The sequence below is a fragment of the Eschrichtius robustus genome, chromosome 1 (assembly GCF_028021215.1).
Source record: "Eschrichtius robustus isolate mEscRob2 chromosome 1, mEscRob2.pri, whole genome shotgun sequence".
NCBI classification, from domain to species: Eukaryota; Metazoa; Chordata; class Mammalia; order Artiodactyla; family Eschrichtiidae; genus Eschrichtius; species Eschrichtius robustus.
In genome coordinates, this window is record NC_090824.1 from 145,295,816 (window position 1) to 145,322,690 (window position 26,875).

Here is a 26,875-nt window from a genome sequence, read left to right on the forward strand (position 1 = left end):
GTTGTGTCCTGCTTGTGTGTGCTGTGTGAAGGGGCTGGAAAATGCCTTAGTCAAGCTTGGTCACGGCAAGCTTCCTTGGTGAGGGGTGGCTCTGGCATCTTGCCGAGACACGTTGGGATCCCGGTGGAGAGAGAGTAAGGCAAGGCGAGTGAAAGAGAGACGTGAGATGGCTGGCTAAGCCCACAGGTTTACTGGTGGGTGGATAGATCGACGGTGGCCATGGGGTTCCCGGAACACATTTGGGATTCCCTCAGGAGCGTCTGGAGGCACGTGTAGGGAGAGAATACGGGAGCACATTTGTAGACTGTCCCGCCTCTTTCCTCTCCTTGGTCGATTTGCTTCATGGCGGGTCCTTGTCCAGCGAAAGGTTGCCTTCATGGCACAGTATGGTGTCTTCTCATGGGGGCCGATTTGGAGGCCTTCGGGTGTTTTGTCCCTGTCTCGCCAGGTTCCCCCTGTGTTGAAGACGTGAAGGTGTTCCTGAGGACAGCCAAGCATCATTTCTATACCCGCCCCACATAGCATTCCCTGAGGATTGGAGCTCTACCAGGAGGACATTGGGCACAACCATGCAGAAACAAGGGAGTCGGCTGCCAAGGAAAGGCTACAGTTTTAAGGGCAAGAGAGGATGTGTGGCCTGGGTGTCATTTTTCCTGCCACCGGCTGGTGCGTCGAGACTGTGGTATCCGGCGAGCCTGGCCACAGGCCAGACAAGTCATACCGGTTCAAGTGTCTAGGCTGTTGTCTGGGTTCTCTCGTTGCATGGCTGTGGGTAACAAGTTGCTTGCAGAGTACCTGGGCCTCACGGTTTCCCCAATGTCACGTCACTGATGGTCCCAGAGTGTGAAAGTACCAGACACCACTGCAAGTTACACCATTGCTGCAAGGGTTTCCCCGCCGCGTTGAGCATCGGAATGGTTCCCATGCCATTAGCTTTGTGTGTGGGCCAAGGGTAAGTTGCCACTCTTGGCAGCAGGCCAGGAATTATGGCTACAGGTGAATCTCCATTGTTCAGTCCAGGAGTTCCTCTGGTGCGTTTTGTCACCGGTCCCTACAAGCTGCTTTTGTTGGAGGTCGTCCCATTTGGCCAAGGGCCGTTCCCTTGTGGAAGATCTCAGGGACCACATTTCCCCGTGAGGGTGAGTCCACTGTGTGGAAGCGTATGCGCCAGGAGTGGTTTGGTTCCCCAGAGGGCAGTGGCTCTTACGCTGAGTAATCCCATTTCCCCTGAGGGTGTCTCAGCGGTTCAGGATGACATCCCTATGCTGTGTCGGTAGGGAGGCGGCTCAGGCGGGGAAGTTCAAGGCCCATACCAGGGGTTTGATGGACGGCCGTGCTCTTTGTGTTGATGCCCGTGCACTCTGAAGGCATCCGTGCCACGAAGCATTCACGTTTGGCTGTGGACACACAGACATGATGGGCTGCAAATGAAATGTTGAGGGGAGATAGAGCGCACATCGCTGGGCGGTATCACCCTTTGCCTCTGTGCCCCCGTTCACTTTTCTCAAACATCCCTGTGTTCTGTCACACTGAGGCAGGTGGTGGAGTGCCCGGGAACAAACACCTGCAGCAGCATGGGGCCCTCTGTATAGTCCATGGTACCTGGCGAAGTGAGGACAGTGCGGCAAGTTGAGGCAAGTCGAGGCAAAAGAGTCTCAGAGTGATTTTGGCGTGAAGTACTTGAGGATCCTCGTAGGAACCTTGTGCTGGTGAGTGGAAATTCTTTGCAGAAACCTAGATGTTTGGCCACGGCGACTTGTGCCCGGAGACTACACCCTCACCTTCTTGGCTCTTCCAGTGGCACCCCATATCCGATGCCATGATCCTTAGCTCCATTTGCAGCCCCGTGGGTCGGCTCTGGCCGCTCCTGACTGCTGACATGATTGAGATCGTTGGCTGCCCTGCGGTGGAGCCTGCAACTTTGAACGTGCAGCCTTTGAGCAGGTGGATTGATGATGACTCCCATAAATGCACTGCTTGGAACTCTGAACCAATGAATGGGTCTCAGGTTTCTCCGCGGTCATGTCACTGACGGGCCCGGGGGTGAAAATACAAGGTGGCAGGGCAAGTTACCCAGTTGCTGCAAGGGTTTGCCCTGCCAGTTTGGGCATTGGAATATCTCCAATGCCAATAGCTTTCTGTACGACCCAAGGGCAAAGTCTCTGGCTTGACAAGGTTCCTGGTAGAAACCTTGTGGGGGTAAACGGAACTTCTTTGAAGAAACCAAGATGTTTGGCCACGGGGACTTGTGCGGCGAGACTACACCGTCACATTCCGGGCGCTTCCTGGGGCACCCGAGCTCCGATGCCCTGAGACTTGGGTGCACTTTCTGCCCCGTGGCTCGAGTCTGGCCGCTCCCTACTGCTGAGAGGATTGAGCTTGCTGACAGTCCGCGACTTTGCACATCCAGCCTTTGAGCAGCTGCGTGGATCGGTGATGACTCCCATAAATGCATTCCTTCGAAATCTAAACAAAATGAATGAGCAATACCTACCATCATCTCATCCTAACTGAGGTCCAGCACGTGGCTCCCAAAGGAAAATTAGGGAGAGGTCCATGTCGCATTTGCCACCGTGGGCTCACGCAGCAACATTGTTCAAGTTGAGGGTGGCGGGCTTCTCGTGCAGAAAGAGCCATGTGGAGAGGAGCCTGGGATGTCCATCTACGTGGGAAGGCTAAGGACAACTTGACGTCTCTGGGCACCTGAGTCTAGCCAAAACTGCTATCCCCTGCCGCGGTCAGCATGCGGGTATGAAAGGAAGCATGAGCCACTGGTACTCCTCTGGCTTGCCCTCGAGACCTACAGGCCACCCTCGAGCTCAGGTCGTTGCCTTGTTCCCGCAAGGAAACAGAAGTCTCTGCACTCAGGGTCAGAGAAGGAGTCCTGGCCAGGCCAGGCTTCTATGTCATGTTCAGCTTGGGAGGTGGGATGTAGTTTACGTTTGCCCTGATGCTCAGGGGAAATCAAATGGGCCACCGTCCCACGGATTTGGGCGACGCTGTTGGCTCCTCCTTGGGTTGTGTCCTGCTTGTGTGTTGTGTGTGGAGAGGTTGGAAAATGCCTTAGGCAAATCCAGGGGACATCAAGCTACTTAGGTGAGGGGTGGATTCGTTTGGGTCCTGGTGGAGAGAGGAAGGCAAGGCGAGCGGGAAATACACGTGAGAGTGTTGGCTAAGCCCACAGGCTTACTGTTGGGTGGATAGATGGTCGGTGGACATAGGGTTCCCGGAACTCTTTTGGGATATCTTCAGGAGCATTTGGAGTCCCGTGTAGGGAAGGAATACAGGTGCACGTTCATGGACCATCCCAACCTTTTCCTCTCCTTTCTCAAAGTGTTTCACGGCGGGTCCTTGTTCCAGTGAATGGTGCCTTCACGGCACAGTATGGTGTCTTCTCACTGGGCCCGATTTGGAGCCGTTGGGATGTTTTGTCCCTGTGTGGCCTCCTTGCCCCTATGTTGAGGATGTTAAGGTGTTCCTTAGGACAGCCCAGCCTCATTGCTATACCCATTCGGCATAGCATTCCATGAGGTTTGGAGCTCTCCCGGGAGGTCTTTGGGCCCAACCATGCAGAAAGAAGCGAGTTAGCTGCCAAGGAAATGCTACAGGTTTAAGGGCTGGAGTGAAAGTGTGCTGCAGGGGTCATTTTGTCCAGCTGCCTTCTGGTGCTGCGAGCCTGTGATCGCCAGCATGCATGGCTTCAAGCCAGAGAAGTCATGCCGTTTCAAGGGTCCAGGATGTTGGAGGCGTTCCCTCATTGCACGGCTGTGGGTGACACGTTGGTTCTGGAGGACCTGGGTCTCATGGTTTCTCCAAGGTCTTGTCCTTGAAGGGAAGAAAGACAATGTGCAAGGTGCTACGATAAGATACCCAGTTGCTGCAAGGGTTTGCCCCGCCACTTTGGGCATTGGAATGGCTCCCTTGCCATTAGCTTTGGTTGCGGTCCTAGGAAGTTCCTCTGGCTTGTCAGGAGACCGGGAAGTATGCCTGCTGGTGAGTCTCCCTTGATCAATCCAGGGGTTCCTCAGGTGCCCTTTGTCACGGGTCCCTACGAGCCGCTTTTGATGGAGGTCGTCATATTCGGCCAAGGGCCCTTCCCTTGTGGAAGATCTCTCCCCTTGAGGGTGTGTCCACTGTGTGGAATCATAAGTGCCAAGGGCGTGTTTGTTGCCAAAGAGGGCACTTGCTCTTAGGCTGAGGGGGCCCAGTTGTCCTGAGGGTGTCTCGGGGGATTAGGAAGACATCGTTTTGCTGTGATGCAAGGCAGATTGCTCAGGAGAGGAATTTCAGGGCCCGAGACCAGGGTGTTGTTGGTCGGCGGCACTCTTTGTCCTGACGCCCGCACGCTCTGAAGGTGCCTGTGCCACGATGCTTTCACGTTTGGGTGCGTACACACAGGCAAGATGGACAGCAAATGAAATGTTGAGGAGAGATAGAACACACATCACTGGGTGGTATCGACCTTTCCCTCGCTGCGCCCGTGCACCCTCCTCAAGCCTGCGTGTGTTCTCTCACCCGAGCCAGGTGGAATGCCAGGGAAAGAATGCCAGCAGCAGCCTGGGGCCATCCGTATAATCCCTGATACCCGTTGAAAGGAGGACGGCGTGGCAAGGCGAGGCCAGGCGAAGGAGTCTCGGAGGGGTTCTGGCGTGCATTCCATGAGGATCCTGCTTTAACCCTGGTTGCGGTAAGTGAAACATCTTTGCTAAACCTAAAGGTTTCGCGATGGGAACGTGTGCACCGTGGCTACACCCTCACCTTCTGGTCTTTTCTCGGGGAACACGAGCTTTGATTCCCTGAGAACTGGCTGCATTTCCTAACCCATGGCTCGGCTCTGGCCACTTCTGTACGCTGATATGATTCAGCTCGCTGGCCGTCCCATGGTGGAATCTGCAACTTTGCATGTCCAACGTTTGAGCATGTGCTTGGATCGATGATGACTCCCTCAAATGCTTTCCTTGGAAATCTGAACAAAATGAGGGAGAAATCCCTACCGTCTCCTCGTTGGAACTGAGGTCCAGCACGTGGCTCCCAAAAGGAAAGTAGGGAGAGGTTCACATTGCATTTGCGGCCGTGGGTGTCCACAGCCACGTTGTTCAAGTTGAGGATTGTGGTCATCTCATGGGGAGAAGAGCAATTGGGAAAGGAGCCTGGGATGCCAATCCTTCGAGAAGGCGTGGGACACCGTGCCGTCTCTGGGTTCCTTGGTCTAGCCAGGACTGCTGTCCCCTGCCACGGTTCAGCATGCAGGTAGGAGAGGAAGCGTGCGCCATTGCTGGTTCTGCCACCTGCGCTTGAGTTCTACAGGCTGCCCCCACCGGCTGGTCATTGCCTTGTGGCCTCAAAGAAACAGAAGTCTGTAGGCTCAGGGTTGGAACAGGATTCCAGGCCTAGGGCAGGCTTCTTTGTCATGTTCTGCTTGGGAGACCATATGCAATTTAGGTTTCTCCTGATGAGGGGAGAAATCAAATGGGCCACTGTTCCTGGGAGTTTAGGCAATCTGATGGCTCCTCCTCGGGTTGTGTCCTGCTTGTGTGTGCTGTGTGAAGGGGCTGGAAAATGCCTTAGTCAAGCTTGGTCACGGCAAGCTTCCTTGGTGAGGGGTGGCTCTGGCATCTTGCCGTGACACGTTGGGATCCCCGTGGAGAGAGAGTAAGGCAAGGCGAGTGAAAGAGAGACGTGAGATGGCTGGCTAAGCCCACAGGTTTACTGGTGGGTGGATAGATCGACAGTGGCCATGGGGTTCCCGGAACACATTTGGGATTCCCTCAGGAGCATCAGGTGGCACGTGTAGGGAGAGAATACGGGAGCACATTTGTAGACTGTCCCGCCTCTTTCCTCTCCTTGGTCGATTTGCTTCATGGCGGGTCCTTGTCCAGCGAAAGGTTGCCTTCATGGCACAGTATGGTGTCTTCTCATGGGGGCCGATTTGGAGGCCTTCGGGTGTTTTGTCCCTGTCTGGCCACGTTCCCCCTGTGTTGAAGACGTGAAGGTGTTCCTGAGGACAGCCAAGCATCATTTCTATACCCGGCCCACATAGCGTTCCCTGAGGATTTGAGCTCTACCAGGAGGACATTGGGCGCAACCATGCAGAAACAAGGGAGACGGATGCCAAGGAAAGGCTACAGTTTTAAGGGCAAGAGAGGATGTGTGGCCTGGGTGTCATTTTTCCTGCCACCCGCTGGTGCGTCGAGACTGTGGTATCCGGCGAGCCTGGCCACAGGCCAGACAAGTCATACCGGTTCAAGTGTCTAGGCTGTTGTCTGGGTTCTCTCGTTGCATGGCTGTGGGTAACAAGTTGCTTGCAGAGTACCTGGGCCTCACGGTTTCCCCAATGTCACGTCACTGATGGTCCCAGAGTGTGAAAGTACCAGACACCACTGAAATTTACACCATTGCTGCAAGGGTTTCCCCGCCGCGTTGAGCATCGGAATGGTTCCCATGCCATTAGCTTTGTGTGTGGGCCAAGGGTAAGTTGCCACTCTTGGCAGCAGGCCAGGAATTATGGCTACAGGTGAATCTCCATTGTTCAGTCCAGGAGTTCCTCTGCTGCGTTTTGTCACCGGTCCCTACAAGCTGCTTTTGTTGGAGGTCGTCCCATTTGGCCAAGGGCCGTTCCCTTGTGGAAGATCTCAGGGACCACATTTCCCCGTGAGGGTGAGTCCACTGTGTGGAAGTGTATGCGCCAGGAGTGGTTGGGTTCCCCAGAGGGCAGTGGCTCTTACGCTGAGTAATCCCATTTCCCCTGAGGGTGTCTCAGCGGTTCAGGATGACATCCCTATGCTGTGTCGGTGGGGAGGCGGCTCAGGCGGGGAAGTTCAAAGCCCATACCAGGGGTTTGATGGACGGCCGTGCTCTTTGTGTTGATGCCCGTGCACTCTGAAGGCATCTGTGCCACGAAGCATTCACGTTTGGCTGTGGACACACAGACATGATGGGCTGCAAATGAAATGTTGAGGGGAGATAGAGCGCACATCGCTGGGCGGTATCACCCTTTGCCTCTGTGCCCCCGTTCACTTTTCTCAAACATCACTGTGTTCTGTCACACTGAGGCAGGTGGTGGAGTGCCCGGGAACAAACACCTGCAGCAGCATGGGGCCCTCTGTATAGTCCATGGTACCTGGCGAAGTGAGGACAGTGCGGCAAGTTGAGGCAAGTCGAGGCAAAAGAGTCTCAGAGTGATTTTGGCGTGAAGTACTTGAGGATCCTCGTAGGAACCTTGTGGTGGTGAGTGGAAATTCTTTGCAGAAACCTAGATGTTTGGCCACGGGGACTTGTGCCCGGAGACTACACCCTCACCTTCTTGGCTCTTCCAGTGGCACCCCATATCCGATGCCATGATCCTTAGCTCCATTTGCAGCCCCGTGGGTCGGCTCTGGCCGCTCCTGACTGCTGACATGATTGAGATCGTTGGCTGCCCTGCGGTGGAGCCTGCAACTTTGAACGTGCAGCCTTTGAGCAGGTGGATTGATGATGACTCCCATAAATGCACTGCTTGGAACTCTGAACCAATGAATGGGTCTCAGGTTTCTCCGCGGTCATGTCACTGACGGGCCCGGGGGTGAAAATACAAGGTGGCAGGGCAAGTTACCCAGTTGCTGCAAGGGTTTGCCCTGCCAGTTTGGGCATTGGAATATCTCCAATGCCAATAGCTTTCTGTACGACCCAAGGGCAAAGTCTCTGGCTTGACAAGGTTCCTGGTAGAAACCTTGTGGGGGTAAACGGAACTTCTTTGAAGAAACCTAGATGTTTGGCCACGGGGACTTGTGCGGCGAGACTACACCGTCACATTCCGGGCGCTTCCTGGGGCACCCGAGCTCTGATGCGCTGACTTGGGTGCACTTTCTGCCGCGTGGCTCGAGTCTGGCCGCTCCCTACTGCTGAGAGGATTGAGCTTGCTGACAATCCGCGACTTTGCACGTCCAGCCTTTGAGCAGCTTCGTGGATCGGTGTTGACTCCCATAAATGCATTCCTTCGAAATCTAAACAAAATGAATGAGCAATACCTACCATCTTCTCATCCTAACTGAGGTCCAGCACGTGGCTCCCAAAGGAAAATTAGGGGGAGGTCCATGTCGCATTTGCCACCGTGGGCTCGTGCAGCAACATTGTTCAAGTTGAGGGTGGCGGGCTTCTCGTGCAGAAAGAGCCATGTGGAGAGGAGCCTGGGATGTCCATCTACGTGGGAAGGCTAAGGACAACTTGACGTCTCTGGGCACCTGAGTCTAGCCAAAACTGCTATCCCCTGCCGCGGTCAGCATTCGGGTATGAAAGGAAGCATGAGCCACTGGTACTCCTCTGGCTTGCCCTCGAGACCTACAGGCCACCCTCGAGCTCAGGTCGTTGCCTTGTTCCCGCAAGGAAACAGAAGTCTCTGCACTCAGGGTCAGAGAAGGAGTCCTGGCCAGGCCAGGCTTCTATGTCATGTTCAGCTTGGGAGGTGGGATGTAGTTTACGTTTGCCCTGATGGTCAGGGGAAATCAAATGGGCCACCGTCCCACGGATTTGGGCGACGCTGTTGGCTCCTCCTTGGGTTGTGTCCTGCTTGTGTGTTGTGTGTGGAGAGGTTGGAAAATGCCTTAGGCAAATCCAGGGGACATCAAGCTACTTAGGTGAGGGGTGGATTCGTTTGGGTCCTGGTGGAGAGAGGAAGGCAAGGCGAGTGGGAAATACACGTGAGAGTGTTGGCTAAGCCCACAGGCTTACTGTTGTGTGGATAGATGGTCGTTGGACATAGGGTTCCCGGAACTCTTTTGGGATATCTTCAGGAGCATTTGGAGTCCCGTGTAGGGAAGGAATACAGGTGCACGTTCATGGACCATCCCAACCTTTTCCTCTCCTTTCTCAAAGTGCTTCACGGCGGGTCCTTGTTCCAGTGAATGGTGCCTTCACGGCACAGTATGGTGTCTTCTCACTGGGCCCGATTTGGAGCCGTTGGGATGTTTTGTCCCTGTGTGGCCTCCTTGCCCCTATGTTGAGGATGTTAAGGTGTTCCTTAGGACAGGCCAGCCTCATTGCTATACCCATTCGGCATAGCATTCCATGAGGTTTGGAGCTCTCCCGGGAGGTCTTTGGGCCCAACCATGCAGAAAGAAGCGAGTTAGCTGCCAAGGAAATGCAACAGGTTTAAGGGATGGAGTGAAAGTGTGCTGCAGGGGTCATTTTGTCCAGCCGCCTTCTGGTGCTGCGAGCCTGTGATCTCCAGCATGCATGGCTTCAAGCCAGAGAAGTCATGCCGTTTCAAGGGTCCAGGATGTTGGAGGCGTTCCCTCATTGCACGGCTGTGGGTGACACGTTGGTTCTGGAGGACCTGGGTCTCATGGTTTCTCCAAGGTCTTGTCCTTGAAGGGAAGAAAGACAATGTGCAAGGTGCTACGATAAGATACCCAGTTGCTGCAAGGGTTTGCCCCGCCACTTTGGGCATTGGAATGGCTCCCTTGCCATTAGCTTTGGTGGCGGTCCTAGGAAGTTCCTCTGGCTTGGCAGGAGACCAGGAAGTATGCCTGCTGGTGAGTCTCCCTTGATCAATCCAGGGGTTCCTCAGGTGCCCTTTGTCACGGGTCCCTACGAGCCGCTTTTGATGGAGGTCATCATATTCGGCCAAGGGCCCTTCCCTTGTGGAAGATCTCTCCCCTTGAGGGTGTGTCCACTGTGTGGAATCATAAGTGCCAAGGGCGTGTTTGTTGCCAAAGAGGGCACTTGCTCTTAGGCTGAGGGTGCCCAGTTGTCCTGAGGGTGTCTCGGGGGATTAGGAAGACATCGTTTTGCTGTGATGCAGGGCAGATTGCTCAGGAGAGGAATTTCAGGGCCCGAGACCAGGGTGTTGTTGGTCGGCGGCACTCTTTGTCCTGACGCCCGCACGCTCTGAAGGCGCCTGTGCCACGATGCTTTCACGTTTGGGTGCGTACAAACAGGCAAGATGGACAGCAAATGAAATGTTGAGGAGAGATAGAACACACATCACTGGGTGGTATCGACCTTTCCCTCGCTGCGCCCGTGCACCCTCCTCAAGCCTGCGTGTGTTCTCTCACCCGAGCCAGGTGGAATGCCAGGGAAAGAATGCCAGCAGCAGCCTGGGGCCATCCGTATAATCCCTGATACCCGTTGAAAGGAGGACGGCGTGGCAAGGCGAGGCCAGGCGAAGGAGTCTCGGAGGGGTCCTGGCGTGCATTCCATGAGGATCCTGCTTTAACCCTTCTTGCGGTAAGCGACACTTCTTTGCTAAACCTAAAGGTTTGGTGACGGAACGTGTGCACCGGGGCTGCACCCTCACCTTCTGGTCTTTTCTTGGGGAACACGATCTTTGATGCCCTGAGAACTGGCTGCATTTCCTGACCCATGGCTCGGCTCTGGCCACTTCTGTACGCTGATATGATTCAGCTCGCTGGCTGTCCCATGGTGGAATCTGCAACTTTGCATGTCCAACGTTTGAGCATGTGCTTGGATCGATGATGACTCCCACAAATGCATTCCTTGGAAATCTGAACAAAATGAGTGAGAAATCCCTACCGTCTCCTCGTTGGAACTGAGGTCCAGCACGTGGCTCCCAAAAGGAAAGTACGGAGAGGTTCACATTGCATTTGCGGCCGTGGGTGTCCACAGCCACGTTGTTCAAGTTGAGGGTTGTGGTCATCTCATGGGGAGAAGAGCCATTGGGAAAGGAGCCTGGGATGCCAATGCAGGCGGGAAGGTGTGGGACAGCGTGCCGTCTCTGTGTTCCTTGGTCTAGCCAGGACTGTTATCCCCTGCCACGGTTCAGCATGCAGGTAGGAGAGGAAGCATGCGCCATTGCTGGTTCTGCCACCTGCGCTTGAGTTCTACAGGCTGCCCCCACCTGCTGGTCATTGCCTTGTGGCCTCAAAGAAACAGAAGTCTGTAGGCTCAGGGTCAGAACAGGATTCCAGGCCTAGGGCAGGCTTCTTTGTCATGTTCTGCGTGGGAGACCATATGCAATTTAGATTTCTCCTGATGAGGGGAGAAATCAAATGGGCCAAAGTTCCTGGGAGTTTAGGCAATCTGATGCCTCCCCCTCGGGTTGTGTCCTGCTTGTGTGTGCTGTGTGAAGGGGCTGGAAAATGCCTTAGTCAAGCTTGGTCATGGCAAGCTTCCTTGGTGAGGGGTGGCTCTGGCATCTTGCCGTGACACGTTGGGATCCCGGTGGAGAGAGAGTAAGGCAAGGCAAGTGAAAGAGAGACGTGAGATGGCTGGCTAAGCCCACAGGTTTACTGGTGGGTGGATAGATCGACGGTGGTCATGGGATTCCCGGAACACATTTGGGATTCCCTCAGGAGCATCTGGAGGCACGTGTAGGGAGAGAATACGGGAGCACATTTGTGGACTGTCCCGCCTCTTTCCTCTCCTTGGTCGATTTGCTTCATGGCGGGTCCTTGTCCAGCGAAAGGTTGCCTTCATGGCACAGTATGGTGTCTTCTCATGGGGGCCGATTTGGAGGCCTTGGGGTGTTTTGTCCCTGTCTGGCCACGTTTCCCCTGTGTTGAAGACGTGAAGGTGTTCCTGAGGACAGCCAAGCATCATTTCTATACCCGGCCCACAGAGCGTTCCCGGAGGATAGGAGCTCTACCAGGAGGTCATTGGGCGCAACCATGCAGAAACAAGGGAGTCGGCTGCCAAGGAAAGGCTACAGTTTTAAGGGCAGGAGAGGATGTGTGGCCTGGGTGTCATTTTTCCTGCCACCCGCTGCTGCGTCGAGACTGTGGTATCCGGCGAGCCTGGCCACAGGCCAGACAAGTCATACCGGTTCAAGTGTCTAGGCTGTTGTCTGGGTTCTCTCGTTGCATGGCTGTGGGTAACAAGTTGCTTGCAGAGTACCTGAGCCTCACGGTTTCCCCAATGTCACGTCACTGATGGGCCCAGAGTGTGAAACTACCAGACACCACTGCAAGTTACACCATTGATGCAAGGGTTTCCCCACCGCGTTGAGCATCGGAATGGTTCCCATGCCATTAGCTTTGTGTGTGGGCCAAGGGTAGGTTGCCAGTCTTGGCAGCAGGCCAGGAAGTATGGCTCCAGGTGAATCTCCATTGTTCAGTCCAGGAGTTCCTCTGGTGCGTTTTGTCACCGGTCCCTACAAGCTGCTTTTGTTGGAGGTCGTCCCATTTGGCCAAGGGCCGTTCCCTTGTGGAAGATCTCAGGGACCACATTTCCCCTTGAGGGTGAGTCCACTGTGTGGAAGCGTATGCGCCAGGAGTGGTTTGGTTCCCCAGAGGGCAGTGGCTCTTACGCTGAGTAATCCCATTTCCCCTGAGGGTGTCTCAGCGGTTCAGGATGACATCCCTATGCTGTGTCGGTGGGGAGGCGGCTCAGGCGGGGAAGTTCAAGGCCCATACCAGGGGTTTGATGGACGGCCGTGCTCTTTGTGTTGATGCCCGTGCACTCTGAAGGCATCCGTGCCACGAAGCATTCACGTTTGGCTGTGGACACACAGCCATGATGGGCTGCAAATGAAATGTTGAGGGGAGATAGAGCGCACATCGCTGGGCGGTATCACCCTTTGCCTCTGTGCCCCCGTTCACTTTTCTCAAACATCCCTGTGTTCTGTCACACTGAGGCAGGTGGTGGAGTGCCCGGGAACAAACACCTGCAGCAGCATGGGGCCCTCTGTATAGTCCATGGTACCTGGCGAAGTGAGGACAGTGCGGCAAGTTGAGGCAAGTCGAGGCAAAAGAGTCTCAGAGTGATTTTGGCGTGAAGTACTTGAGGATCCTCGTAGGAACTTTGTGGTGGTGAGTGGAAATTCTTTGCAGAAACCTAGATGTTTGGCCACTTGGACTTGTGCCCTGAGACTACACCCTCACCTTCTTGGCTCTTCCAGTGGCACCCCAGATCCGATGCCATGATCCTTAGCTCCATTTGCAGGCCCGTGGGTCGGCTCTGGCCGCTCCTGACTGCTGACATGATTGAGATCGTTGGCTGCCCTGCGGTGGAGCCTGCAACTTTGAACGTGCAGCCTTTGAGCAGGTGGATTGATGATGACTCCCATAAATGCACTGCTTGGAACTCTGAACCAATGAATGGGTCTCAGGTTTCTCCGCGGTCATGTCACTGATGGGCCCGGGGGTGAAAATACAAGGCGGCAGGGCAAGTTACCCAGTTGCTACAAGGGTTTGCCCTGCCAGTTTGGGCATTGGAATATCTCCAATGCCAATAGCTTTCTGTACGACCCAAGGGCATCGCCTCTGGCTTGACTAGGTTCCTGGTAGAAACCTTGTGGGGGTAAACGGAACTTCTTTGAAGAAACCTAGATGTTTGGCCACGGGGACTTGTGCGGCGAGACTACACCGTCACATTCCGGGCTTTTCCTGGGGCACCCGAGCTCCGATGCCCTGAGACTTGGGTGCACTTTCTGCCCCGTGGCTCGAGTCTGGCCGCTCCCTACTGCTGAGAGGATTGAGCTTGCTGACAGTCCGCGACTTTGCACGTCCAGCCTTTGAGCAGCTGCGTGGATCGCTGATGACTCCCATAAATGCATTCCTTCGAAATCTAAACAAAATGAATGAGCAATACCTACCATCTTCTCATCCTACCTGAGGTCCAGCACGTGGCTCCCAAAGGAAAATAAGGGAGAGGTCCATGTCGCATTTGCTACCGTGGGCTCACGCAGCAACATTGTTCAAGTTGAGGGTGGCGGGCTTCTCGTGCAGAAAGAGCCATGTGGAGAGGAGCCTGGGATGTCCATCTACGTGGGAAGGCTAAGGACAACTTGACGTCTCTGGGCACCTGAGTCTATCCAAAACTGCTATCCCCTGCCGCGGTCAGCATGCGGGTATGAAAGGAAGCATGAGCCACTGGTACTCCTCTTGCTTGCCCTCGAGACCTACAGGCCACCCTCGAGCTCAGGTCGTTGCCTTGTTCCCGCAAGGAAACAGAAGTCTCTGCACTCAGGGTCAGAGAAGGAGTCCTGGCCAGGCAAGGCTTCTATGTCATGTTCAGCTTGGGAGGTGGGATGTAGTTTACGTTTGCCCTGATGGTCAGGGGAAATCAAATGGGCCACCTTCCCACGGATTTGGGCGACGCTGTTGGCTCCTCCTTGGGTTGTGTCCTGCTTGTGTGTTGTGTGTGGAGAGGTTGGAAAATGCCTTAGGCAAATCCAGGGGACATCAAGCTACTTAGGTGAGGGGTGGATTCGTTTGGGTCCTGGTGGAGAGAGGAAGGCAAGGCGAGCGGGAAATACACGTGAGAGTGTTGGCTAAGCCCACAGGCTTACTGTTGGGTGGATAGATGGTCGGTGGACATAGGGTTCCCGGAACTCTTTTGGGATATCTTCAGGAGCATTTGGAGTCCCGTGTAGGGAAGGAATACAGGTGCACGTTCATGGACCATCCCAACCTTTTCCTCTCCTTTCTCAATGTGCTTCACGGCGGGTCCTTGTTCCAGTGAATGGTGCCTTCACGGCACAGTATGGTGTCTTCTCACTGGGCCCGATTTGGAGCCGTTGGGATGTTTTGTCCCTGTGTGGCCTCCTTGCCCCTATGTTGAGGATGTTAAGGTGTTCCTTAGGACAGCCCAGCGTCATTGCTATACCCATTCGGCATAGCATTCCATAAGGTTTGGAGCTCTCCCGGGAGGTCTTTGGGCCCAACCATGCAGAAAGAAGCGAGTTAGCTGCCAAGGAAATGCTACAGGTTTAAGGGCTGGAGTGAAAGTGTGCTGCAGGGGTCATTTTGTCCAGCCGCCTTCTGGTGCTGCGAGCCTGTGATCTCCAGCATGCATGGCTTCAAGCCAGAGAAGTCATGCCATTTCAAGGGTCCAGGATGTTGGAGGCGTTCCCTCATTGCACGGCTGTGGGTGACACATTGGTTCTGGAGGACCTGGGTCTCATAGTTTCTCCAAGGTCTTGTCCTTGAAGGGAAGAAAGACAATGTGCAAGGTGCTACGATAAGATACCCAGTTGCTGCAAGGGTTTGCCCCGCCACTTTGGGCATTGGAATGGCTCCCTTGCCATTAGCTTTGGTGGCGGTCCTAGGAAGTTCCTCTGGCTTGGCAGGAGACCAGGAAGTATGCCTGCTGGTGAGTCTCCCTTGATCAGTCCAGGGGTTCCTCAGGTACCCTTTGTCACGGGTCCCTACGAGCTGCTTTTGATGGAGGTCATCATATTCGGCCAAGGGCCCTTCCCTTGTGGAAGATCTCTCCCCTTGAGGGTGTGTCCACTGTGTGGAATCATAAGTGCCAAGGGCGTGTTTGTTGCCAAAGTGGGCACTTGCTCTTAGGCTGAGGGGGCCCAGTTGTCCTGAGGGTGTCTCGGGGGATCAGGAAGACATCATTTTGCTGTGATGCAGGGCAGATTGGTCAGGAGAGGAATTTCAGGGCCCGAGACCAGGGTGTTGTTGGTCGGCGGCACGCTTTGTCCTGACGGCCGCACGCTCTGAAGGCGCCTGTGCCACGATGCTTTCACGTTTGGGTGCGTACAAACAGGCAAGATGGACAGCAAATGAAATGTTGAGGAGAGATAGAACACACATCACTGGGTGGTATCGACCTTGCCCTCGCTGCGCCCGTGCACCCTCCTCAAGCCTGCGTGTGTTCTCTCACCCGAGCCAGGTGGAATGCCAGGGAAAGGATGCCAGCAGCAGCCTGGGGCCATCCGTATAATCCCTGATACCCGTTGAAAGGAGGACGGCGTGGCAAGGCGAGGCCAGGCGAAGGAGTCTCGGAGGGGTCCTGGCGTGCATTCCATGATGATCCTGCTTTAACCCATCTTGCGGTAAGCGACACTTCTTTGCTAAACCTAAAGGTTTGGTGACGGAACTTGTGCAGCGGGGATACACCCTCACCTTCTGGTCTTTTCTCGGGGAACACGAGCTTTGTTGCCCTGAGAACTGGCTGCATTTCCTGACCCATGGCTCGGCTCTGGCCACTTCTGTACGCTGATATGATTCAGCTCGCTGGCCGTCCCATGGTGGAATCTGCAACTTTGCATGTCCAACGTTTGAGCATGTGCTTGGATCGATGATGACTCCCACAAATGCATTCCTTGGAAATCTGAACAAAATGAGTGAGAAATCCCTACCGTCTCCTCGTTGGAACTGAGGTCCAGCACGTGGCTCCCAAAAGGAAAGTACGGAGAGGTTCACATTGCATTTGCGGCCATGGGTGTCCACAGCCACGTTGTTCAAGTTGAGGGTTGTGGTCATCTCATGGGGAGAAGAGCCATTGGGAAAGGAGCCTGGGATGCCAATGCAGGCGGGAAGGTGTGGGACAGCGTGCCGTCTCTGTGTTCCTTGGTGTAGCCAGGACTTCTATCCCCTGCCACGGTTCAGCATGCAGGTAGGAGAGGAAGCATGCGCCATTGCTGGTTCTGCCACCTGCGCTTGAGTTCTACAGGCTGCCCCCACCTGCTGGTCATTGCCTTGTGGCCTCAAAGAAACAGAAGTCTGTAGGCTCAGGGTCAGAACAGGATTCCAGGCCTAGGGCAGGCTTCTTTGTCATGTTCTGCCTGGGAGACCATATGCAATTTAGGTTTCTCCTGATGAGGGGAGAAATCAAATGGGCCACAGTTCCTGGGAGTTTAGGCAATCTGATGGCTCCTCCTCGGGTTGTGTCCTGCTTGTGTGTGCTGTGTGAAGGGGCTGGAAAATGCCTTAGTCAAGCTTGGTCACGGCAAGCTTCCTTGGTGAGGGGTGGCTCTGGCATCTTGCCGTGACACGTTGGGATCCCGGTGGAGAGAGAGTAAGGCAAGGCGAGTGAAAGAGACACGTGAGATGGCTGGCTAAGCCCACAGGTTTACTGGTGGGTGGATAGATCGACGGTGGCCATGGGATTCCCGGAACACATTTGGGATTCCCTCAGGAGCATCTGGAGGCACGTGTAGGGAGAGAATACGGGAGCCCATTTGTGGACTGTCCCGCCTCTTTCCTCTCCTTGGTCGATTTGCTTCATGGCGGGTCCTTGTCCAGCGAAAGGTTGCCTTCATGGCACAGTATGGTGTCTTCTCATGGGGGCCGATTTGGAGGCCTTGGGGTGTTTTGTCCCTGTCTGGCCACGTTTCCCCTGTGTTGAAGACGTGAAGGTGTTCCTGAGGACAGCCAAGCATCATTTCTATACCCGGCCCACAGAGCTTTCCCTGAGGATTGGAGCTCTACCAGGAGGTCATTGGGCGCAACCATGCAGAAACAAGGGAGTCGGCTGCCAAGGAAAGGCTACAGTTTTAAGGGCAGGAGAGGATGTGTGGCCTGGGTGTCATTTTTCCTGCCACCCGCTGCTGCGTCGAGACTGTGGTATCCGGCGAGCCTGGCCACAGGCCAGACAAGTCATACCGGTTCAAGTGTCTAGGCTGTTGTCTGGGTTCTCTCGTTGCATGGCTGTGGGTAACAAGTTGCTTGCAGAGTACCTGAGCCTCACGGTTTCCCCAATGTCACGTCACTGATGGGCCCAGAGTGTGAATGTACCAGACACCACTGCAAGTTACACCATTGCTGCAAGGGTTTCCCCGCCGCGTTGAGCATCGGAATGGTTCCCATGCCATTAGCTTTGTGTGTGGGCCAAGGGTAGGTTGCCAGTCTTGGCAGCAGGCCAGGAAGTATGGCTCCAGGTGAATCTCCATTGTTCAGTCCAGGAGTTCCTCTGGTGCGTTTTGTCACCGGTCCCTACAAGCTGCTTTTGTTGCAGGTCGTGATATTTGGCCAAGGGCCGTTCCCTTGTGGAAGATCTCAGGGACCACATTTCCCCGTGAGGGTGAGTCCACTGTGTGGAAGCGTATGCGCCAGGAGTGGTTTGGTTCCCCAGAGGGCAGTGGCTCTTACGCTGAGTAATCCCATTTCCCCTGAGGGTGTCTCAGCGGTTCAGGATGACATCCCTATGCTGTGTCGGTGGGGAGGCGGCTCAGGCGGGGAAGTTCAAGGCCCATACCAGGGGTTTGATGGACGGCCGTGCTCTTTGTGTTGATGCCCGTGCACTCTGAAGGCATCCGTGCCACGAAACATTCACGTTTGGCTGTGGACACACAGACATGATGGGCTGCAAATGAAATGTTGAGGGGAGATAGAGCGCACATCGCTGGGCGGTATCACCCTTTGTCTCTGTGCCCCCGTTCACTTTTCTCAAACATCCCTGTGTTCTGTCACACTGAGGCAGGTGGTGGATTGCCCGGGAACAAACACCTGCAGCAGCATGGGGCCCTCTGTATAGTCCATGGTACCTGGCGAAGTGAGGACAGTGCGGCAAGTTGAGGCAAGTCGAGGCAAAAGATTCTCAGAGTGATTTTGGCGTGAAGTACTTGAGGATCCTCGTAGGAACTTTGTGGTGGTGAGTGGAAATTCTTTGCAGAAACCTAGATGTTTGGCCACTTGGACTTGTGCCCTGAGACTACACCCTCACCTTCTTGGCTCTTCCAGTGGCACCCCAGATCCGATGCCATTATCCTTAGCTCCATTTGCTGGCCCGTGGGTCGGCTCTGGCCGCTCCTGACTGCTGACATGATTGAGATCGTTGGCTGCCCTGCGGTGGAGCCTGCAACTTTGAACGTGCAGCCTTTGAGCAGGTGGATTGATGATGACTCCCATAAATGCACTGCTTGGAACTCTGAACCAATGAATGTGTCTCAGGTTTCTCCGCGGTCATGTCACTGATGGGCCCGGGGGTGAAAATACAAGGCGGCAGGGCAAGTTACCCAGTTGCTACAAGGGTTTGCCCTGCCAGTTTGGGCATTGGAATATCTCCAATGCCAATAGCTTTCTGTACGACCCAAGGGCATCGCCTCTGGCTTGACGAGGTTCCTGGTAGAAACCTTGTGGGGGTAAACGGAACTTCTTTGAAGAAACCTAGATGTTTGGCCACGGGGACTTCTGCGGCGAGACTACACCGTCACATTCCGGGCGCTTCCTGGGGCACCCGAGCTCCGATGCCCTGAGACTTGGGTGCACTTTCTGCCCCGTGGCTCGAGTCTGGCCGCTCCCTACTGCTGAGAGGATTGAGCTTGCTGACAGTCCGCGACTTTGCACGTCCAGCCTTTGAGCAGCTGTGTGGATCGCTGATGACTCCCATAAATGCATTCCTTCGAAATCTAAACAAAATGAATGAGCAATACCTACCATCTTCTCATCCTACCTGAGGTCCAGCACGTGGCTCCCAAAGGAAAATAAGGGAGAGGTCCATGTCGCATTTGCTACCGTGGGCTCGCGCAGCAACATTGTTCAAGTTGAGGGTGGCGGGCTTCTCGTGCAGAAAGAGCCATGTGGAGAGGAGCCTGGGATGTCCATCTATGTGGGAAGGCTAAGGACAACTTGACGTCTCTGGGCACCTGAGTCTATCCAAAACTGCTATCCCCTGCCGCGGTCAGCATGCGGGTATGAAAGGAAGCATGAGCCACTGGTACTCCTCTGGCTTGCCCTCGAGACCTACAGGCCACCCTCAAGCTCAGGTCGTTGCCTTGTTCCCGCAAGGAAACAGAAGTCTCTGCACTCAGGGTCAGAGAAGGAGTCCTGGCCAGGCAAGGCTTCTATGTCATGTTCAGCTTGGGAGGTGGGATGTAGTTTACGTTTGCCCTGAAGGTCAGGGGAAATCAAATGGGCCACCATCCCACGGATTTGGGCGACGCTGTTGGCTCCTCCTTGGGTTGTGTCCTGCTTGTGTGTTGTGTGTGGAGAGGTTGGAAAATGCCTTAGGCAAATCCAGGGGACATCAAGCTACTTAGGTGAGGGGTGGATTCGTTTGGGTCCTGGTGGAGAGAGGAAGGCAAGGCGAGCGGGAAATACACGTGAGAGTGTTGGCTAAGCCCACAGGTTTACTGTTGGGTGGATAGATGGTCGGTGGACATAGGGTTCCCGGAACTCTTTTGGGATATCTTCAGGAGCATTTGGAGTCCCGTGTAGGGAAGGAATACAGGTGCACGTTCATGGACCATCCCAACCTTTTCCTCTCCTTTCTCAATGTGCTTCACGGCGGGTCCTTGTTCCAGTGAATGGTGCCTTCACGGCACAGTATGGTGTCTTCTCACTGGGCCCGATTTGGAGCCGTTGGGATGTTTTGTCCCTGTGTGGCCTCCTTGCCCCTATGTTGAGGATGTTAAGGTGTTCCTTAGGACAGCCCAGCGTCATTGCTATACCCATTCGGCATAGCATTCCATAAGGTTTGGAGCTCTCCCGGGAGGTCTTTGGGCCCAACCATGCAGAAAGAAGCGAGTTAGCTGCCAAGGAAATGCTACAGTTTTAAGGGCTGGAGTGAAAGTGTGCTGCAGGGGTCATTTTGTCCAGCCGCCTTCTGGTGCTGCGAGCCTGTGATCTCCAGCATGCATGGCTTCAAGCCAGAGAAGTCATGCCATTTCAAGGGTCCAGGATGTTGGAGGCATTCCCTCATTGCACGGCTGTGGGTGACACATTGGTTCTGGAGGACCTGGGTCTCATAGTTTCTCCAAGGTCTTGTCCTTGAAGGGAAGAAAGACAATGTGCAAGGTGCTACGATAAGATACCCAGTTGCTGCAAGGGTTTGCCCCGCCACTTTGGGCATTGGAATGGCTCCCTTGCCATTAGCTTTGGTGGCGGTCCTAGGAAGTTCCTCTGGCTTGGCAGGAGACCAGGAAGTATGCCTGCTGGTGAGTCTCCCTTGATCAGTCCAGGGGTTCCTCAGGTACCCTTTGTCACGGGTCCCTACGAGCCGCTTTTGATGGAGGTCATCATATTCGGCCAAGGGCCCTTCCCTTGTGGAAGATCTCTCCCCTTGAGGGTGTGTCCACTGTGTGGAATCATAAGTGCCAAGGGCGTGTTTGTTGCCAAAGTGGGCACTTGCTCTTAGGCTGAGGGGGCCCAGTTGTCCTGAGGGTGTCTCGGGGGATCAGGAAGACATCATTTTGCTGTGATGCAGGGCAGATTGGTCAGGAGAGGAATTTCAGGGCCCGAGACCAGGGTGTTGTTGGTCGGCGGCACTCTTTGTCCTGACGGCCGCACGCTCTGAAGGCGCCTGTGCCACGATGCTTTCACGTTTGGGTGCGTACAAACAGGCAAGATGGACAGCAAATGAAATGTTGAGGAGAGATAGAACACACATCACTGGGTGGTATCGACCTTGCCCTCGCTGCGCCCGTGCATCCTCCTCAAGCCTGCGTGTGTTCTCTCACCCGAGCCAGGTGGAATGCCAGGGAAAGGATGCCAGCAGCAGCCTGGGGCCATCCGTATAATCCCTGATACCCGTTGAAAGGAGGACGGCGTGGCAAGGCGAGGCCAGGCGAAGGAGTCTCGGAGGGGTCCTGGCGTGCATTCCATGATGATCCTGCTTTAACCCATCTTGCGGTAAGCGACACTTCTTTGCTAAACCTAAAGGTTTGGTGACGGAACTTGTGCAGCGGGGATACACCCTCACCTTCTGGTCTTTTCTCGGGGAACACGAGCTTTGATGCCCTGAGAACTGGCTGCATTTCCTGACCCATGGCTCGGCTCTGGCCACTTCTGTACGCTGATATGATTCAGCTCGCTGGCCGTCCCATGGTGGAATCTGCAACTTTGCATGTCCAACGTTTGAGCATGTGCTTGGATCGATGATGACTCCCACAAATGCAATCCTTGGAAATCTGAACAAAATGAGTGAGAAATCCCTACCGTCTCCTCGTTGGAACTGAGGTCCAGCACGTGGCTCCCAAAAGGAAAGTACGGAGAGGTTCACATTGCATTTGCGGCCATGGGTGTCCACAGCCACGTTGTTCAAGTTGAGGGTTGTGGTCATCTCATGGGGAGAAGAGCCATTGGGAAAGGAGCCTGGGATGCCAATGCAGGCGGGAAGGTGTGGGACAGCGTGCCGTCTCTGTGTTCCTTGGTCTAGCCAGGACTTCTATCCCCTGCCACGGTTCAGCATGCAGGTAGGAGAGGAAGCATGCGCCATTGCTGGTTCTGCCACCTGCGCTTGAGTTCTACAGGCTGCCCCCACCTGCTGGTCATTGCCTTGTGGCCTCAAAGAAACAGAAGTCTGTAGGCTCAGGGTCAGAACAGGATTCCAGGCCTAGGGCAGGCTTCTTTGTCATGTTCTGCCTGGGAGACCATATGCAATTTAGGTTTCTCCTGATGAGGGGAGAAATCAAATGGGCCACAGTTCCTGGGAGTTTAGGCAATCAGATGGCTCCTCCTCGGGTTGTGTCCTGCTTGTGTGTGCTGTGTGAAGGGGCTGGAAAATGCCTTAGTCAAGCTTGGTCACGGCAAGCTTCCTTGGTGAGGGGTGGCTCTGGCATCTTGCCGTGACACGTTGGGATCCCGGTGGAGAGAGAGTAAGGCAAGGCGAGTGAAAGAGACACGTGAGATGGCTGGCTAAGCCCACAGGTTTACTGGTGGGTGGATAGATCGACGGTGGCCATGGGATTCCCGGAACACATTTGGGATTCCCTCAGGAGCATCTGGAGGCACGTGTAGGGAGAGAATACGGGAGCCCATTTGTGGACTGTCCCGCCTCTTTCCTCTCCTTGGTCGATTTGCTTCATGGCGGGTCCTTGTCCAGCGAAAGGTTGCCTTCATGGCACAGTATGGTGTCTTCTCATGGGGGCCGATTTGGAGGCCTTGGGGTGTTTTGTCCCTGTCTGGCCACGTTTCCCCTGTGTTGAAGACGTGAAGGTGTTCCTGAGGACAGCCAAGCATCATTTCTATACCCGGCCCACAGAGCTTTCCCTGAGGATTGGAGCTCTACCAGGAGGTCATTGGGCGCAACCATGCAGAAACAAGGGAGTCGGCTGCCAAGGAAAGGCTACAGTTTTAAGGGCAGGAGAGGATGTGTGGCCTGGGTGTCATTTTTCCTGCCACCCGCTGCTGCGTCGAGACTGTGGTATCCGGCGAGCCTGGCCACAGGCCAGACAAGTCATACCGGTTCAAGTGTCTAGGCTGTTGTCTGGGTTCTCTCGTTGCATGGCTGTGGGTAACAAGTTGCTTGCAGAGTACCTGAGCCTCACGGTTTCCCCAATGTCACGTCACTGATGGGCCCAGAGTGTGAATGTACCAGACACCACTGCAAGTTACACCATTGCTGCAAGGGTTTCCCCGCCGCGTTGAGCATCGGAATGGTTCCCATGCCATTAGCTTTGTGTGTGGGCCAAGGGTAGGTTGCCAGTCTTGGCAGCAGGCCAGGAAGTATGGCTCCAGGTGAATCTCCATTGTTCAGTCCAGGAGTTCCTCTGGTGCGTTTTGTCACCGGTCCCTACAAGCTGCTTTTGTTGCAGGTCGTGATATTTGGCCAAGGGCCGTTCCCTTGTGGAAGATCTCAGGGACCACATTTCCCCGTGAGGGTGAGTCCACTGTGTGGAAGCGTATGCGCCAGGAGTGGTTTGGTTCCCCAGAGGGCAGTGGCTCTTACGCTGAGTAATCCCATTTCCCCTGAGGGTGTCTCAGCGGTTCAGGATGACATCCCTATGCTGTGTCGGTGGGGAGGCGGCTCAGGCGGGGAAGTTCAAGGCCCATACCAGGGGTTTGATGGACGGCCGTGCTCTTTGTGTTGATGCCCGTGCACTCTGAAGGCATCCGTGCCACGAAACATTCACGTTTGGCTGTGGACACACAGACATGATGGGCTGCAAATGAAATGTTGAGGGGAGATAGAGCGCACATCGCTGGGCGGTATCACCCTTTGTCTCTGTGCCCCCGTTCACTTTTCTCAAACATCCCTGTGTTCTGTCACACTGAGGCAGGTGGTGGATTGCCCGGGAACAAACACCTGCAGCAGCATGGGGCCCTCTGTATAGTCCATGGTACCTGGCGAAGTGAGGACAGTGCGGCAAGTTGAGGCAAGTCGAGGCAAAAGATTCTCAGAGTGATTTTGGCGTGAAGTACTTGAGGATCCTCGTAGGAACTTTGTGGTGGTGAGTGGAAATTCTTTGCAGAAACCTAGATGTTTGGCCACTTGGACTTGTGCCCTGAGACTACACCCTCACCTTCTTGGCTCTTCCAGTGGCACCCCAGATCCGATGCCATTATCCTTAGCTCCATTTGCTGGCCCGTGGGTCGGCTCTGGCCGCTCCTGACTGCTGACATGATTGAGATCGTTGGCTCCCCTGCGGTGGAGCCTGCAACTTTGAACGTGCAGCCTTTGAGCAGGTGGATTGATGATGACTCCCATAAATGCACTGCTTGGAACTCTGAACCAATGAATGGGTCTCAGGTTTCTCCGCGGTCATGTCACTGATGGGCCCGGGGGTGAAAATACAAGGCGGCAGGGCAAGTTACCCAGTTGCTACAAGGGTTTGCCCTGCCAGTTTGGGCATTGGAATATCTCCAATGCCAATAGCTTTCTGTACGACCCAAGGGCATCGCCTCTGGCTTGACGAGGTTCCTGGTAGAAACCTTGTGGGGGTAAACGGAACTTCTTTGAAGAAACCTAGATGTTTGGCCACGGGGACTTCTGCGGCGAGACTACACCGTCACATTCCGGGCGCTTCCTGGGGCACCCGAGCTCCGATGCCCTGAGACTTGGGTGCACTTTCTGCCCCGTGGCTCGAGTCTGGCCTCTCCCTACTGCTGAGAGGATTGAGCTTGCTGACAGTCCGCGACTTTGCACGTCCAGCCTTTGAGCAGCTGTGTGGATCGCTGATGACTCCCATAAATGCATTCCTTCGAAATCTAAACAAAATGAATGAGCAATACCTACCATCTTCTCATCCTACCTGAGGTCCAGCACGTGGCTCCCAAAGGAAAATAAGGGAGAGGTCCATGTCGCATTTGCTACCGTGGGCTCGCGCAGCAACATTGTTCAAGTTGAGGGTGGCGGGCTTCTCGTGCAGAAAGAGCCATGTGGAGAGGAGCCTGGGATGTCCATCTATGTGGGAAGGCTAAGGACAACTTGACGTCTCTGGGCACCTGAGTCTATCCAAAACTGCTATCCCCTGCCGCGGTCAGCATGCGGGTATGAAAGGAAGCATGAGCCACTGGTACTCCTCTGGCTTGCCCTCGAGACCTACAGGCCACCCTCGAGCTCAGGTCGTTGCCTTGTTCCCGCAAGGAAACAGAAGTCTCTGCACTCAGGGTCAGAGAAGGAGTCCTGGCCAGGCAAGGCTTCTATGTCATGTTCAGCTTGGGAGGTGGGATGTAGTTTACGTTTGCCCTGAAGGTCAGGGGAAATCAAATGGGCCACCATCCCACGGATTTGGGCGACGCTGTTGGCTCCTCCTTGGGTTGTGTCCTGCTTGTGTGTTGTGTGTGGAGAGGTTGGAAAATGCCTTAGGCAAATCCAGGGGACATCAAGCTACTTAGGTGAGGGGTGGATTCGTTTGGGTCCTGGTGGAGAGAGGAAGGCAAGGCGAGCGGGAAATACACGTGAGAGTGTTGGCTAAGCCCACAGGCTTACTGTTGGGTGGATAGATGGTCGGTGGACATAGGGTTCCCGGAACTCTTTTGGGATATCTTCAGGAGCATTTGGAGTCCCGTGTAGGGAAGGAATACAGGTGCACGTTCATGGACCATCCCAACCGTTTCCTCTCCTTTCTCAATGTGCTTCACGGCGGGTCCTTGTTCCAGTGAATGGTGCCTTCACGGCACAGTATGGTGTCTTCTCACTGGGCCCGATTTGGAGCCGTTGGGATGTTTTGTCCCTGTGTGGCCTCCTTGACCCTATGTTGAGGATGTTAAGGTGTTCCTTAGGACAGCCCAGCGTCATTGCTATACCCATTCGGCATAGCATTCCATAAGGTTTGGAGCTCTCCCGGGAGGTCTTTGGGCCCATCCATGCAGAAAGAAGCGAGTTAGCTGCCAAGGAAATGCTACAGGTTTAAGGGCTGGAGTGAAAGTGTGCTGCAGGGGTCATTTTGTCCTGCCGCCTTCTGGTGCTGCGAGCCTGTGGTCTCAGCATGCATGGCTTCAAGCCAGAGAAGTCATGCCGTTTCAAGGGTCCAGGATGTTGGAGGCGTTCCCTCATTGCACGGCTGTGGGTGACACGTTGGTTCTGGAGGACCTGGGTCTCATGGTTTCTCCAAGGTCTTGTCCTTGAAGGGAAGAAAGACAATGTGCAAGGTGCTACGATAAGATACCAAGTTGCTGCAAGGGTTTGCCCCGCCACTTTGGGCATTGGAATGGCTCCCTTGCCATTAGCTTTGGTGGCGGTCCTAGGAAGTTCCTCTGGCTTGGCAGGAGACCAGGAAGTATGCCTGCTGGTGAGTCTCCCTTGATCAGTCCAGGGGTTCCTCAGGTACCCTTTGTCACGGGTCCCTACGAGCCGCTTTTGATGGAGGTCATCATATTCGGCCAAGGGCCCTTCCCTTGTGGAAGATCTCTCCCCTTGAGGGTGTGTCCACTGTGTGGAATCATAAGTGCCAAGGGCGTGTTTGTTGCCAAAGTGGGCACTTGCTCTTAGGCTGAGGGGGCCCAGTTGTCCTGAGGGTGTCTCGGGGGATCAGGAAGACATCGTTTTGCTGTGATGCAGGGCAGATTGCTCAGGAGAGGAATTTCAGGGCCCGAGACCAGGGTGTTGCTGGTCGGCGGCACTCTTTGTCCTGACGGCCGCATGCTCTGAAGGCGCCTGTGCGACGATGCTTTCACGTTTGGGTGCGTACAAACAGGCAAGATGGACAGCAAATGAAATGTTGAGGAGAGATAGAACACACATCACTGGGTGGTATCGACCTTTCCCTCGCTGCGCGCGTGCACCCTCCTCAAGCCTGCGTGTGTTCTCTCACCCGAGCCAGGTGGAATGCCAGGGAAAGGATGCCAGCAGCAGCCTGGGGCCATCCATATAATCCCTGATACCCGTTGAAAGGAGGACGGCGTGACAAGGCGAGGCCAGGCGAAGGAGACTCGGAGGGGTCCTGGCGTGCATTCCATGATGATCCTGCTTTAACCCATCTTGCGGTAAGCGACACTTCTTTGCTAAACCTAAAGGTTTGGTGACGGAACTTGTGCAGCGGGGATACACCCTCACCTTCTGGTCTTTTCTCGGGGAACACGAGCTTTGATGCCCTGAGAACTGG

At 54.8% G+C, this 26,875-nt stretch overlaps 9 non-coding genes across 9 annotated transcripts; all 9 read left to right on the top strand.

Annotated features, from left to right (window-relative positions):
* Positions 1 to 2,427: 2,427 nt before the first annotated feature.
* On the top strand, positions 2,428 to 2,519 carry LOC137778539 (small nucleolar RNA SNORD116). Its single transcript, XR_011076925.1, has one exon. It is a non-coding gene; the product is annotated as a small nucleolar RNA SNORD116 (small nucleolar RNA).
* A 2,408-nt stretch (positions 2,520 to 4,927) lies between these two features.
* On the top strand, positions 4,928 to 5,019 carry LOC137753682 (small nucleolar RNA SNORD116). The gene has a single exon (XR_011071550.1). It is a non-coding gene; the product is annotated as a small nucleolar RNA SNORD116 (small nucleolar RNA).
* Positions 5,020 to 7,943: 2,924 nt separating this feature from the next.
* On the top strand, positions 7,944 to 8,035 carry LOC137750001 (small nucleolar RNA SNORD116). The gene has a single exon (XR_011070345.1). It is a non-coding gene; the product is annotated as a small nucleolar RNA SNORD116 (small nucleolar RNA).
* A 2,407-nt stretch (positions 8,036 to 10,442) lies between these two features.
* LOC137753058 (small nucleolar RNA SNORD116) lies at positions 10,443 to 10,534 on the top strand. The gene has a single exon (XR_011071368.1). It is a non-coding gene; the product is annotated as a small nucleolar RNA SNORD116 (small nucleolar RNA).
* A 2,927-nt stretch (positions 10,535 to 13,461) lies between these two features.
* On the top strand, positions 13,462 to 13,553 carry LOC137750078 (small nucleolar RNA SNORD116). Its single transcript, XR_011070362.1, has one exon. It is a non-coding gene; the product is annotated as a small nucleolar RNA SNORD116 (small nucleolar RNA).
* A 2,407-nt stretch (positions 13,554 to 15,960) lies between these two features.
* Positions 15,961 to 16,052, top strand: LOC137753066 (small nucleolar RNA SNORD116). The gene has a single exon (XR_011071375.1). It is a non-coding gene; the product is annotated as a small nucleolar RNA SNORD116 (small nucleolar RNA).
* Positions 16,053 to 18,979: 2,927 nt separating this feature from the next.
* LOC137750083 (small nucleolar RNA SNORD116) lies at positions 18,980 to 19,071 on the top strand. The gene has a single exon (XR_011070363.1). It is a non-coding gene; the product is annotated as a small nucleolar RNA SNORD116 (small nucleolar RNA).
* Positions 19,072 to 21,478: 2,407 nt separating this feature from the next.
* Positions 21,479 to 21,570, top strand: LOC137753295 (small nucleolar RNA SNORD116). The gene has a single exon (XR_011071442.1). It is a non-coding gene; the product is annotated as a small nucleolar RNA SNORD116 (small nucleolar RNA).
* A 2,927-nt stretch (positions 21,571 to 24,497) lies between these two features.
* LOC137750088 (small nucleolar RNA SNORD116) lies at positions 24,498 to 24,589 on the top strand. The gene has a single exon (XR_011070364.1). It is a non-coding gene; the product is annotated as a small nucleolar RNA SNORD116 (small nucleolar RNA).
* Positions 24,590 to 26,875: the final 2,286 nt, after the last annotated feature.